The sequence below is a fragment of the Xenopus laevis genome, chromosome 7L (assembly GCF_017654675.1).
Source record: "Xenopus laevis strain J_2021 chromosome 7L, Xenopus_laevis_v10.1, whole genome shotgun sequence".
Classification (NCBI taxonomy): Eukaryota; Metazoa; Chordata; class Amphibia; order Anura; family Pipidae; genus Xenopus; species Xenopus laevis.
This window is the reverse complement of record NC_054383.1, coordinates 16,620,226-16,634,442: the sequence shown is the minus strand read 5'-3', so window position 1 is coordinate 16,634,442 and position 14,217 is coordinate 16,620,226. Positions and strand designations below refer to the sequence as shown.

General features: G+C 37.4%; 1 long non-coding RNA gene across 1 annotated transcript; it reads right to left on the bottom strand.

The window, feature by feature from the left end:
- Positions 1-11,443: 11,443 nt before the first annotated feature.
- Positions 11,444-13,690, bottom strand: LOC121395720. The gene is made up of 2 exons (XR_005962640.1): positions 13,537-13,690; positions 11,444-11,492 (listed from the first exon to the last, which is right to left on the bottom strand). It is a non-coding gene; the product is annotated as an uncharacterized LOC121395720 (long non-coding RNA).
- Between the last annotated feature and the right edge of the window lie 527 nt (positions 13,691-14,217).

Sequence of the window (14,217 nt, the reverse complement as noted above, 5' to 3'; positions counted from 1 at the left end):
CCTAATCTGCTTTTATGAAGATCATATACATGACTGGCACCATGTTTAGGATAAAAGCAACTTTGTTTTTAAATGTCACTTTAAATCTTGCATAGCAGACACCAGAGGAAGAGCAGAAAATAACCAGTGACAAGACTTATTTGTGTACACAGCACTTACTCTTATCTATTCTGCCCTCTGCGTGTCAAATAGAATAGGGGTTGCATTTTTGTTGGCGAAACATTAAATTTAGATAGTTCAAGTATAAAAAGGCAGACTGTTATCATGGTAAACTGTACAAAGTAAATGTCCATTTATTTCAAGAAAGGCAGGCCGCTAGGATGATGAAAAGAATTGTTGGAGCTTGACCCAGATAACCCGCTCTCTGTTCTGACTCATGCCATATAAAATTATGATGCTATACTATTACTCTTAACACAGCAAGGCAACAGTAGCATGTGAGCAGCATCGATGTTGTCTGAATGAACCTCAAATAAATAAAAAATTTGATAAAGCAGGCATTTCTGCATGTGATTATGCATATTTTAAACAAAGTCAGGATTATTAATGTAACAGGGTAGTCATGTCTTTGGTCCAGGATGATGGAAAGCCCTTATTGGAGTCTAGATTAGAGTCTATCACAAAGTGCAGTTATTAGTACAGTTACAGGATTTTATATCCAGAAACTATATATATATATATATATATATATATATATATATATATATATATATATATATATATATATATATATATATATATATATATATATATATATATGAATGAAATCTATTCAATTTTATCAGTGCTTGCAAATGGGCTAGGCACCAACCTCCAGGGAGCTGAAATTTTTTTTAAGCCTTTCCCAGTCAACCAAATTCATATTGTGATTTGCCTTCTATTCTGTTCCTGATAACAAACAGTGATGAGCCATGGATTTGTGGCAAAATTCCGCTTTTCGTCATCTACGATTTTTTCGAGAAACTGCGAGAAGACAAAAAGTCGCCATACGAAAAAGTGCCCATTAACTTTAATGCATTTGGAGCGAGAAAAATTGTCACTCACGTTTAAATTGTTGCTTGTATTTAAAATTTTGACGCCCATTGCGAATATTTTCACAGTTTTACTAATTTTTCTGTGAACATTTACTCGTCACTTATAACAAACATACATAGCCATGGAACTTACACAAGAAATGCAGGGCAAGGAGCAGGATTTGCCAGTCTTTGGCTCTCTAGTTACAGTTTTTGCCTTAATCAACAGAAACATCTGATTCACAAAAAAAAAATGGCTAAAACAATGTTTGAACCAGCTGCAGCTGAGCTACATCTTCCATCCCCTTCAAGCAAAAGATTGCATGTTTTTCTTTGTCTTTTTTCCTGAAATAAATAAAACTTTTATTTATTTTAACTTCTTTTGTCTCTTGGTCTGCTCAAGTCTTCAATCATATTATATTGTGTCTGGGGCGTACTTTCTTTTAAAGCACATTAAACTCTCTGGTGTCTTCAGAGTAGGGGTATGAAACTGAATTCCAATCATGTCTTAGACAGTGTATAGCCACCCAAGTCATTTGTTCAGTTATTCTGACAGATAGTACACACACAGAGCAAAGATATCCACAAATTCAACCTTCTTGAATTTCTGAGGTTTTTTTTTTCAATTTAGTCACTTGTCCATACTTTCAGCCTATATTCACATAATATCTGTAAATTCACTCAGATATAGTCAGATAGATAGACAGATAGATAATAGAAAGATAGATAGGTAGATAATAGAAAGTCTGATTGATTGTTAGATAGATAGATAGATAGATAGATAGATAGATAGATAGATAGATAGATAGATAGATAGATAGATAGATAGATAGATAGATCGATCGATAGATAATGCAGAAATGGACAGACATATTGATAGACAAGAAGCTCATTGAAATTTGTAAATACCTCTGTATTTTAAAAAAAAGTATAATTAAGACATTTGATAAAGTAATAAAAACACTGGCACATCAATTATAATCATAACAGAAGTCATCTGAATATAAGCTGTTCCAAAATAGGATGTATATTTTGTATTATGGAGATTTAATAGTCCCCATGCATCATTTTTACAGCTTTTAAATGGACACAATGCTTTCTGTTAGCCAGGGGAATCATTAAAGGGCTTTGTGTCATGTAGAGAGCAATAAGAAATCAAAGTTTAACTGACACGGTGCATGCAAAGACTCTACTTATGCATCATGTATGCTGACACATATAGATGGATTGCATGGTAATGTGCGCAGAACATTGTTAATTGATGAAAAGGGATTGGAGAGACGTCAGAATCTTGCTGTCAAGAATGAAGTAATATCTAAAGTAAATGAGTTGTTTGAAGAATTTATTTATGTGGCAGCATAAAATAGGCACATTTTGGTGCTACATGCTGTAAAACCAGAGGTAGTCTGCCATCTATTGTGATTGACTATTGTACCCAGGATTGGACCAGCCTGCCTGACTACTAGAAGATGCTCTGGTCTCCCCAGATGCCAGTGATAACAGGCTAGGAGAATTACTATCAATCCATCATTTACACTGTAAACGTATATAAAGATCTGTGGTATTGGTAGCCCTATGTGGACTGGCAGCCTATAGGAGTCTCTGTTTGGCCATCAACCTTGTTATGTAACCATGCAAGGAATTGAAAAAAATAAGCACCTGTTTTAAGGCCACTTGAAAAAACATCCAAGGGGTTGGTGAGTAACATGTTCACATGAGCCACTGGTTGGAGACCACTGCTTTAATAACTACCCTGATCCTGCCTCTCACTCCTAGAGAAAGTCATTATAGAAACTGTCCTCAAACTGTCTTCTCCTACTACTGAGGCCTACTTCCACCTTAGGCTTTTCTGGTGTCAACCTCCCCCTTCAGCAAGTAGGGATCCACAGAAAGCGGCCAAGCACATGGTGACATCCTACTAGCTTGACACCCCCAGGCCAATGCAAATTGCCAGTGAAACACTTTGACTTGGAAAAAGGAGAAAACTCCCCCTCCCAAATGTAAATCAGCTCTTAGCTGTCCAAACCATTATGGGAACACCCTGAATAAAGGTGAATAAAGGTGAGCGAATCTTTACCCTCCTACATATTATAGCAGTTTACTACACACCAGATTTCTGCAAAAAGGAAGCTATTTGGTGAATAAAAGTTGACATTTGACAGCATCACAGAACAAAGCAAACCAAGGACCCTTGTACACACAGTCTTAAACATAAGCTCCCAATAAATATGTGCAAGCACAAGTGCTTTGTTTGACTATTAGCTTCGCTATGATCCGGGATCTAGTGACCTCACTAAGGCTTAAAACTCTCACATAAGCCCCAATGCCACTAAAATGAACAAGATTTACAAACAGTCTGGTGATGCTGAAGGTAGGCTGCAGGTGAACTAATGAATGCTGAAGATAAAAAAGGCTTACGGTACCAAACATGAAGATTTTCTCAACTGACTTTTGCTGTTACAGGAGCATCTCCAGGGAACTGCTGCAATGGGTTGTTCTGAATCCTGAGCATTAGTGCAGAGGAGCGGGGTAGGCTCAATTGCGACTTATTTTTATGTATTTTTTTTAGCTCATGTTGCCTGTTACTTTGGATAAAAGAAATTTCTCACATGAAGTATATATGCAGCAAATATATAATTCATCACTACTGGTTATTTTAGTTCTGAACATCATTATCTTAGGCGGAGGATACTGCAATGGAGTGAATAATATCTACTACAACCTTTACTGGGCATAACAGACAGTCAGCAATTACTTCAACCACTGTATATCTTCCAGCTGCAATATTCAAGCAGTTGTGTTTATCGATTAAACATTAAGAGGCAGATTCATCAAGGGTCAAACTGAAAATTGGAATTTTTTATTATCAAAACTGTCAAATTCATCTAGGGAGTTATTCAAAAATTCTTATTCTATTTTCAAGATTTATCATGGCCCTTTAAGAACTTGAGTTTGACTATTCGCCACCTAAAACCTGCTGAATTGCTGTTTACATCAAGAAAATTATTTGCTTAAAGGAACAGTAACACCAAAAAATGTAAGTGTTTTAAAGTAATGAAAATATAATGTAGTGTTGCCCTGCCCTGGTAAAACTGATCAGTTTGCTTCAGAAACACTACTATAGTTCATATAAACAAGCTGCTGTGGAGCAATGGCGGAAATTGAAAAACGGCTAAATGGCACAGGTTAACGAATGGATAACAGATAACACCATTAGACAGACAGAGCTTATCTGCTATCTGCTGTGTAACCTGAGCTTTTTCTCCTTTGAATGGCTGCCCCCATTGCTACACAGCAGCTTATTTATATAAACAATAGTAGTTTTTCTTAAGCAAACACAACAGTTTTACCAGTGCAGGGCAACACTACATAATATTTTCATTACTTTAAAACACTTTCATTTTTTGATGTTACTGTTCCTTTAAAATGGAGTCTATAGGAGATGGGATAAGTTATAGAATTCCTATACTGTCATACCAAAACTGGGTAGGGCAGTATTCACTTGAATCTATGTTAGAGAAAGCATGTTAAAGGGGTGGATCACCTTTCAGTTAACTTTTAGTATGTTACAGAAAGGCCAATTCTAAGCAAGTTTTCAATTGGTCTTCATCAATTTTGTGTTTTGGTTTTTTAGTTATTTGACTTTCCAGCTTTCAAATGGGGGTCACTGCCCCCATCTAAACACAAATGCTCTGTAAAGCTACAAATTTTTTGTTATTGCTACTTTTTATTACTCATCTTTCTGTTCAGGCCCTCTCCTATTCATATTTTAGTCTCTTATTAAAATCAGAGAAAGGTTGCCTGGATAATTTGGACCCTACAAACCAGATTGTCAAAATAGCAACCTGGAGAGCTGCTGAATAAAAAGTTAAATAACTCAAAAAATCCACAAATAATAAACAATGAAAACCGAAGACAAATTCTCTCTCTCTCTCTCTCTCTCTCTCTCTCTCTCTCTCTCTCTCTTGCTCTACATCATACTTAAAGATAACTCAAAGGTTAACAACCCCTTTAAACTCAGTAGACATTGATATTAAATCCTTTAGGTTGAATACTATCCACCTACTTTATCCACATATCTGTCTCTTTCTCTGCAAAAGTAATTTCCTTCTATCACCACTATTGTGACCAGTCCTACCACTTCTAATACCATCCACCTTAATTGTGAGGGTCTATGGTGGTGCTCATTATTAAAGTGAGATGATACTATGGTTTCCATTTTAGAAATAAGTACATTCCTAATGATTGTCTTGTTTTCTTTAATTCCTACTTAACGTTTCTACCTATACCTTACGGCAGGGGCATTATCATAAGCTCTGTGTGGAGGAAGCAATGCAGTAAGCTTATGTAGAGTGTGTCCTGTGGTTTCTATAAACTAATGGATTTTATCACAGAGGTATGCATTCACACACCCACACACCCACACACACACACACACACACACACACACACACACACAGAAACACACTGCCATACATACCCATGCCCACACACAGATTTCTACCTATACAAATAATCTAAGCCCTAATGTGTAATAAGCGGCTGCAGTGATTCCAGTACTGACTTTTATTGACCTCTCAATACATTTGCAATTGCCACTGTGCATAAATGGAGATTAATTAGCGAGTAAACATCTAGCCTGTGTTGCTATTAATTCTGCCATTAGAATAAGAAGACTTCTGACACATCTAATTGCCACTTACACATTAAGGAATGCAGCCCTAAAACCATATCAATACGTAGCTGTCAGTTTATAGTATTCACCAACAGCACTTAATATCACAAGTGGGATTGCACAGGCTGGAAATATGTGAAGTTTGTGCCAACCATTGTTGCGTATCACTTTTAATTGAACTACATAAGTAAACAAAACACCATTGCCCAAAGGACGTCCTTGAGAAATCAGAATAGACAAATTAGCAAGTGACAACAAGCCTTTGTTTAGAAGTGCCGCATTATGGAAGCAGCACCACGGTGGCTGGAGGCAACTTGGTGTTGTGTCAGTTTTGGTTTAGAAAGAAAGTAAATATCCCGTGGAACACAATGTTAATTCATTGTAAACAGACTAAACAGATACAAATGCACTAACCATAAATGCAAACAGGAGAGTAATGGCTTACTCAGTCTCAAAGGGAATGTATTTAATGTTGTCATAAATGTTCAACAAGAAATGTGGGAATATTTGCTTTTGTATAAGCCTCTTATTTGTCCACATGTTTTGGTTTGTTCATGTGCATGGTAGTTGCCATGCATTTCATTTACCCAGGGGAATAACTACAGAGGAAGCAGACTCTGTGACTGCAGGGGGGTCCAGGAGGTATAAAGACCCATGAGGCCTTAATTCATATACAATAAATATTGGTACAACAGGTCAACCTCTAGACATTTTAGAGGCCTGAAAAATATTCTGCTGTGGGACCCAGTAATATCTAGTTACACCACTGCATCAACAAACTAAATGGCATCCATAAACAAAAATATGTAAACCTACTGTATCATGGATAGGATCTGGCTAAGGAAGGATAGAACATTGGTTACACTGGACACCCAGGATGGGCCTTTGCTAAGTAGAAGGAATAAAAGGGGAGGTTTAGTTGAACTAAACTCCCTTGGGCTGTTTAGAAAAGAGGGTCTTGAAAGAATCAAGCTTTAGTCTATCCAAACTCCACAGAGTTAATATACTCACAGATCCTTGAGGTATTTCAGAAGTATTAAGTACAATCAGATCAGAGACAGCTTTGGTGACACCACTGTGGAAACAACTTGGGGAGCTGAAATGTTCACCTTCCGGGGTTTCAATGCCTCATGTGATCTGGATTCACTACAGCAGAAATTAATTAGGGATAAATCTAGCCTACACATAGTTACATAGTTAAATCGGGTTGAAAAAAGACAACGTCCATCAAGTTCAACCCCTCCAATTGAAAACCCAGCATCTATACACACACCACTCTATACGTTCACATAAATTATATATACCCATATCTATACTAACTATAGAGTTTAGTATCACAATAGCCTTTGATATTATGTCTGTCCAAGAAATCATCCAAGCCACTCTCAAAAGCATTAACAGAATCAGCCATCACATCACTCGGCAGTGTATTCCACAACCTCTCTATCCTCACTGTGAAGAACCCCTACGTTGCCTCAAATTAAAGCTCTTTTCTTCTATTCTGAAGGAGTGGCCTCTGGTGCGGTGATCCTCTTTATGGTTAAAAAGGTCCCATGCTATATGTCTATAATGTCCTCTAATGTACTTGTAAAGTGTAATCATGTCCACTTGCAAGCTTTTTTCCAGATAAAACAACCCCAAACTTGACAGTCTACCCTCATAATTTAAGTCTTCCATTCCTCTAACCATTTTATTTGCATGTCTCTGCACTCTCTCCAGCTTATTTATATCACTCTTACGGATTGGAGTCCAAAACTGCACTGCATACTCCAGATGAGTGTATAACTTGCATATATATTATTTTTGCCAAAGTGCATAACCTGCATTTCTTAACATTGAACCTCATTTTCCAGTTTGCTGCCCAGTTTTCCAACTTAGACAAGTCACTCTGCAAAGTGGCAGCATCCTGCATGGAACCTATAGTTCTGCACAATTTCTTATCATCTGCAAAAATAGAAACGGTACTTTCCAACTCCAGGTCATTGACAAACAATTTGAAAAGCAAAGAACCTAGTACAGAACCCTGCGGTACTCCGCTAACAACACTGGTCCAATTAGAAAATGTTCCATTTACCACCACTCTTTTTAGTCTATCTTTTAGCCAGTTCTCTATCCAGGTACAAATACTATGTTCCAGGCAACATTTCTTAATTTAACCAGTAACCTTTTGTGTGGTACTGTAACAAATGCTTTAGCAAAGTCTAAGTAAATCACATCCACTGCCATCCTAGAATCGAGGTCCCTGCTCACCTTCTCATAAAAAGAAATTAAGTTAGTCTGGCAAGATCTATTACGCATAAAACCATGCTGGCACAAACTCATAGTATTATGATTTGCTTTGAAGTCCAGTATCTCATCCTTTATTAACCCTTCGAAAAGCTTTCCTACCATGGACATCAGACTAACTGGCTTATAGTTTTGAGGCTGAGAATGGGATCCCTTTTTGAATAGTGACACCACATTAGCAATTCTCTCTGCACCATGCCAGACCTCAATGAATCCTGAAAAATTAAGTAAAGAGGTTTGGCAATCACAGAGCTAAACTTGCTAAGTACCCTGGGATGAATACATGTTCTAGTCTTAACATGTTCTAGTCTCTTTTGAATTTCCTCATGTGTGAGCCATGCATCATTAGTTGTATTACTAGAATATACTCTGATATTAAGGGTTCCATCCCTTCCTGCTTGCATTTTTTTTACTACTAACATATTTAAAAAATTATTTTGGATTCTTTTTTGAAACCAAAAATGCCCATTGACTTTAATGCATTTGGAAAAAAAAAGCTGGCACAAGAAAAAATGCCCTTTGACTTTAATGCATTTGGAGCAAGAAAAATGTTGATGCCCTTTGACTTCAATGCATTTCTCGAATTTTTCAACATTTCACAACAGATTCGCTCGTCACTAGCAATTAACCCAAAGGGTCCATACACATACAACCCCTCTGTATAATAATTCATAGATATTTTTTTGAATTTGCATTTCAAATGTCCAAATATATCATTTGTTCTTGAACTATGGGCAAAGGCTCAATATGTAGCACAGTATCAGAACTGCACTCATTTTACATAGCTACCTTCAAGACTTCATATCTTCCATACCTACTGTAATATAGATATGTCTATGGTGCATGTGTTCTCATTTCTTCTTCTTTAGTGATATTGACATCTGGCATTAGGTTTTACTTGAGTACAGATCTTCAATGATGTTTTTATTTTTATCTACTCTGTGCCTGCAGGAAAAGAAATATCATATATCTGAGCATAATTTCTCCCACTGCTTGTATTCTCTGCACATGAGCTCCAAGATCTCAGGGTCTGGGCTTTTTGATCATGGAATGACTCACTGTGCAGTAACCTCAGCAGATGTATAGTTGCCCCTAGTTAAGTGGAATGACTGTTAAGGGGTTTGCAAGATCATACCTTTAAAAAGTAGATGCCACATGGCTGTTTTCTAAATAGTTCAGTGATCAAGAGTCATTAAGAATCTGTGTACATTAATTTCCCTTAATTAACAGGACACAGATGTTATTTGTAAATACTGTGTCTTCTTCATCTATGCTGACTATCTGAATGCCCACTATTAAAGGATCGGTCCTTACCCTGATTATGTCAATGAAACTAAAAAAAAATGGGGACTAAAACCAAACCTCTCTAGAACTGCCCATTATTTCAGTTGAAGATGTTAGTTGCATCCAGGGGCACAATCCAATTTTTGTGATGTTAATGTAATAAAAGTCAACATTTACTGGTCACCTAAGCAAACATATAATTGGTTGCTATGGGTTACATACTAGACCCTGGTGCAAACTTTGATACTTTTATATCATTACACCTTAGGTATTTGTACACTAGGAATTAGGTAATTAAAACATCCACTGCTGATTATTCTGGGTGCTGTGATGAAATATTATTCCAGTCTCATGTTCTCCAACATTTACCTGAAAGGCTAAAGAAGAAGGAATCCATTGCTCTGTGGTGCTCTAAGGAAGAACCCAGAGACCAGTGCAGTTTTCTGCTGATAGGAGCACCAGCCCGGGGTTTCGGGTAAGTATATACAATCACTAGGGGGTGCCTAACTTTTGGAATCCCCAAGTAAATTCAGCCTTTCCTTCTCCTTTAAAGATGTACCCTGTAGTGATGGGTGAATCTGACCTGTTTTGCTTTGGAGAAAATTTGCCGAAATGCATTGAAGTCTATGGTCAACAACATTTTTCACCCATTGGAGTAATTTTCACTGCAAAATGTGGGGAAAATGTTGTTATCACTACATGGGCCATTTTAAAGGGCATATGTGTATTGCGTGAAGAAACCAGGTCAGCCCAGAATCAGGTGTGCTCTTGCAACTTTCCCATCATTGAGGGGCAGATTTATCAAGGGTCGAAGTGAATTCGAGGGAATTTTCGAAGTAAAAAAATTCAAAATTCAAAGTAATTTTTGGATAGTTTGACCATCGAATAGGATACTACGTCTTCAAATTTACTTCGACTTCGAATCAAAGTAAAAATCGTTCGACTATTCGACCATTGGATAATCGAAGTACTGTCTCTTTAAAAAAACTTTGACTTCAATACTTTGCCAACTAAAACCTGCCAAATTGCTGTTTAGTCTATGGGGAACCTCTTGTGTGTTTTTCTAAGTTTTTTTTAAGTTGAAGGATTTTTTGGAAAATTGCACGATAAAATCGTTCAAATCGTTTGATTCGAAGTACGATCGGAATACGATTGTACGATCGTACTACGATCGTAATATGATCGTACGATGTATAAAATCCTCTGACTTCGAATTCAAATGTCGGAGGATTCTATTCGATGGTCGAATTTCGAAGTTTTTTCTACTTCGAAATTCGACCCTTGATAAATCTGCCCCTAAATGTATTTGATACTTGGATGTAGAGATTTTGTAGACAATATGCTGTACAATGGAGGCTGTACATTAGGTCTTATGATTAAAGACATATGTTTATGTTACCCTATTTCTTCCTCTTCCCTGGGTATCTGTACAGTATGTTGTTTCCCTTTATATGTTAACTAAAAGGTTTTTTTCATTATGTGATTGCACCCTGAAAAAGTTTAATTCCCAGAAAAGATGTTAGTGCTAGTAATGAACAAAACTGACCCAACTGCAGAAAACAATTGCAAAATGGCAAAATTTCACAAAATGCTTTGGAGCCAATGGTGTTTTTTGGCATGGAGAAATTCCATGGAGTTGTCATTTTTTTTGGTGTTTTTTCAAGCGCAACAAAACTTGTTTTTTAATGGAGAAATTTTAATACAGGTAGTTAAATTGACATTTTTCAGCAAAATAAAACACATGGCAAAATTATAGCATTAATGTGTGAAAAGTTTTCTGATTTTTCTGCAAAGCTGTACACTAAACTGTGTCTGGCTCATCCCTAGTTTGTGCCAGGGAATTCCTGGCATGCATCCTCCCTATCTTGACTTCTGCTGGGGTGTAGGTTGAGAACTGGCCCTTCAAGTATGGGTGCCAAACTGCCAAATGGTCCTTCCAGTATGGGTGCCAAAATGCAACCTCTATTCTAACAAACAAAGCCACCCATCCTCATCTCTGAGTGCTCACTGACAGTGATCCATCTATTATATACTAGTGCTGATGATATTCCCTTGTGGGAATGCTGCCAAACCTCAGCAGACTTCTATGTATTTGTCTTTAAAGTAAATTACCAAATAATTAGCAGAAAATGAATAAATAAGCAGAGGCTTTCAATTCAATTTATCATTAAAAATAATCTCATCACCATGGCTTGTTATCAGTATGGTTGCTTCCAGAAGCCAGAAAATTGCAGCTGTCGACAAAGAAAGAAAAAAAAATTCTTAGTTCAAAATGGAAAATATCTTCTATAAATAATTGAGAAAGGCTGCCTCTAATTGTACCTTTCATTTCAATGCATAGTTAATGGATTAAATGCTTTCCAAAATATTAATACTGTGAGTAATGGGGTTATTAGCAATCTACACTCAGAAGGTTATACGGTTTATTCTCTTTTGAAAATGTTTAATCAACCAAAAATCTGTGTGGGGCTGGGGTCTCTAAGGAAGGCATTTTACACCTGGTTTGAAATAATGGGAATAATCTGGTTCAAAAACACAAGGAATAATATTTGTAGTAAAATGTAGGACTGTTTCTACAATGCCAGAACTATCATTTCAAATGGCTTGTTAAATCATCTTTCACTTATTTAACACTAGCTAGGAGCTTATAAATTAGAACACAAGGGGAAGTTCTACCTATTTGAGTAGCAACCAGTAACCAATCAGATGTTGTCATTACTGGTCACCTGTTAAGAAACAAACATTTGTGCTGGTGACTGTAAATAAAGTGTTTCTAGTTCAACTGCAACTTCATGTAAACCTCCAGTTTAATTATCAATAAGGTGTCTGATGGTGGTGGTGTGGGTGCCAGGAGGCCCGGCCTGGCAATCTGTGGGTTCTGGCAAATGCCAGAGGGGCTGCTATAAGGTCCCATAGAAAGTCAGTATTTAGTGGGCTGGTGGGGGCTGTTTGGGAGTCTGTGTGGGCTGGTTGGTCCTCTGTGTACCTGAAATGCCAGGGCCTATTTTAATTCTCAGTCCGGACCTGGGTGCCAGTCAGCCTAAAGATCTGAGAAGCTATGGTGACCCAAATTACATTTAATGACCAACTTTCTTATATGTTTGCAGAGGAAGTTGTAATGTCTGGGGTATGTACAATGAGCAAATACATTTCAGATGGTGATATGGGTATTTCATATAATAGTTTCATATGTTATTGACCAAAAGATGAAAAGTCTATAAAACCTGTTTACATGCTACTAAGCTACATGTTCTTTACTAAGACTCAATTTTTCCCAATTTTTTTAATAAAACAAAGTGGACCTAACTCCCATCCACAAATTTACCTGATTTTTAAAAAATTAGGTTGAAAAAAGTCGATGCAGGAAAAGTATCTGCAAATTCAAAACTTTTCATATTTGTAGCTTGAATCGTATGATTTTTTCAAGTTGTTGCCTGAAAACCTCCACTTTTTCACAGATCACAATGTCACAAAACATCTTCAAATTGTGGGGTAGGGATGTAGCGAACAGTTCGCCTGCGAACTTGTTCGCGCGAACTTCGACCGTTCGCGTCCGCCTAATGTTCGCGAACGTTTGGGAACGTTCGCAATTTGAGTTCGCGACCATTCGACCGCTAAAATCGAACGATTTCCATTCGTTCGAACGATTTCCATTCGTTCGAACGATTAAAATCCCTCGACCGTTCGATTCGAATGAAAATCCTTCGATCGAACGATGAAAATCCTTCAAACGTTCGAATCGAACGAAAAATCCTTCGAACGTTCGAATCGAACGATTTTGCGGGTGTTCGAAGCTCGCGAACGGTTCGCAAACCGTTCACATTTTTTGCCGGTGTTCGCGAACGGCGTTCGCGAACACCAAAACGGCGGTTCGCTACATCCCTATTGTGGGGGAATGTCTAACATTGACTTCTACATGACCTCAACAGATTTTAACTGGAGTATTTTCAGATTTGGATTTTTAGCGGCTTCTAATAAATCTCTAAAAATGTGAGTTTTCTTTTTCCTCTAAAAATTCAAGTGTTTCCCCGTAAAAAACTCGACTAGAAAAAATTGAGGTTTAATAAATAGGACCTTAAGTCTGCTAAAAAATAAATTTAAACATGAAAAAAAAAAAACAATAAGACAGTCTGTTCCTTAATGTATATCCATTAAGAAAATTGAAAAGTGATTAACAACATTGGTTACAATAGATTGAATCACTTTCTATCGCAGCCCTTTTAATTAGTGATTTACTTAGTAATTCTACTTAATTAGTTATTCTAATTAAATTCATACCTCATCACTCCACTGTGAGTTCTGGTATCCCCACAGGAATGTGCCTCTGAGCTCTCTGGGCCCACCCGCAGCTCTCTGACTTCCTTCTCTGTTCACCATGCGGTTCTTTATGCCAGGCTCTCTTCTTTTGCCAGTATTTGTGACTTCCTTTTCCTGCCAGCCAGTCACTAGCTGCTGTGTCACTTCCTGTTGCACTGAGATCACTGAACAGCTGGTTGCTAGGTAACAGCTTACAGCACACAGACACAGGCTCTGTGCTTCTGCCCTTAAAGGGAAAAGAGCAAAGGGTCTGCACTAATTCCCTACACATTTATGGAAAGGATAAGGGTGGGATGATTTTGCTGTATGCATCAGAGGGTCTTCATAACATAAGTAGTGATGAGTAGTGATGGGTGAATCTGTGCCATAAAAAAGCATTGAAGTCAATGGGCGTCAAAATAATTTTGACTAGCAACAATTTTTATGCTCTCGCAAATTGAGACACAAGTCTTTTTTTCCAACACGCTGGATTTTTCGCCTGCAAATTGGCACCGCCGTTTCGCTTGCGGCAAAATGAGGAAATTTGCAGTGAAATTGTGTCTGCCAAATGTATTCACTTATCACTAGTGATGAGCAAAACACATTGAAATCAATTAGCATCAACATTTTTTTTACACGCGACAGGTCAGGTTGGCAAAACAG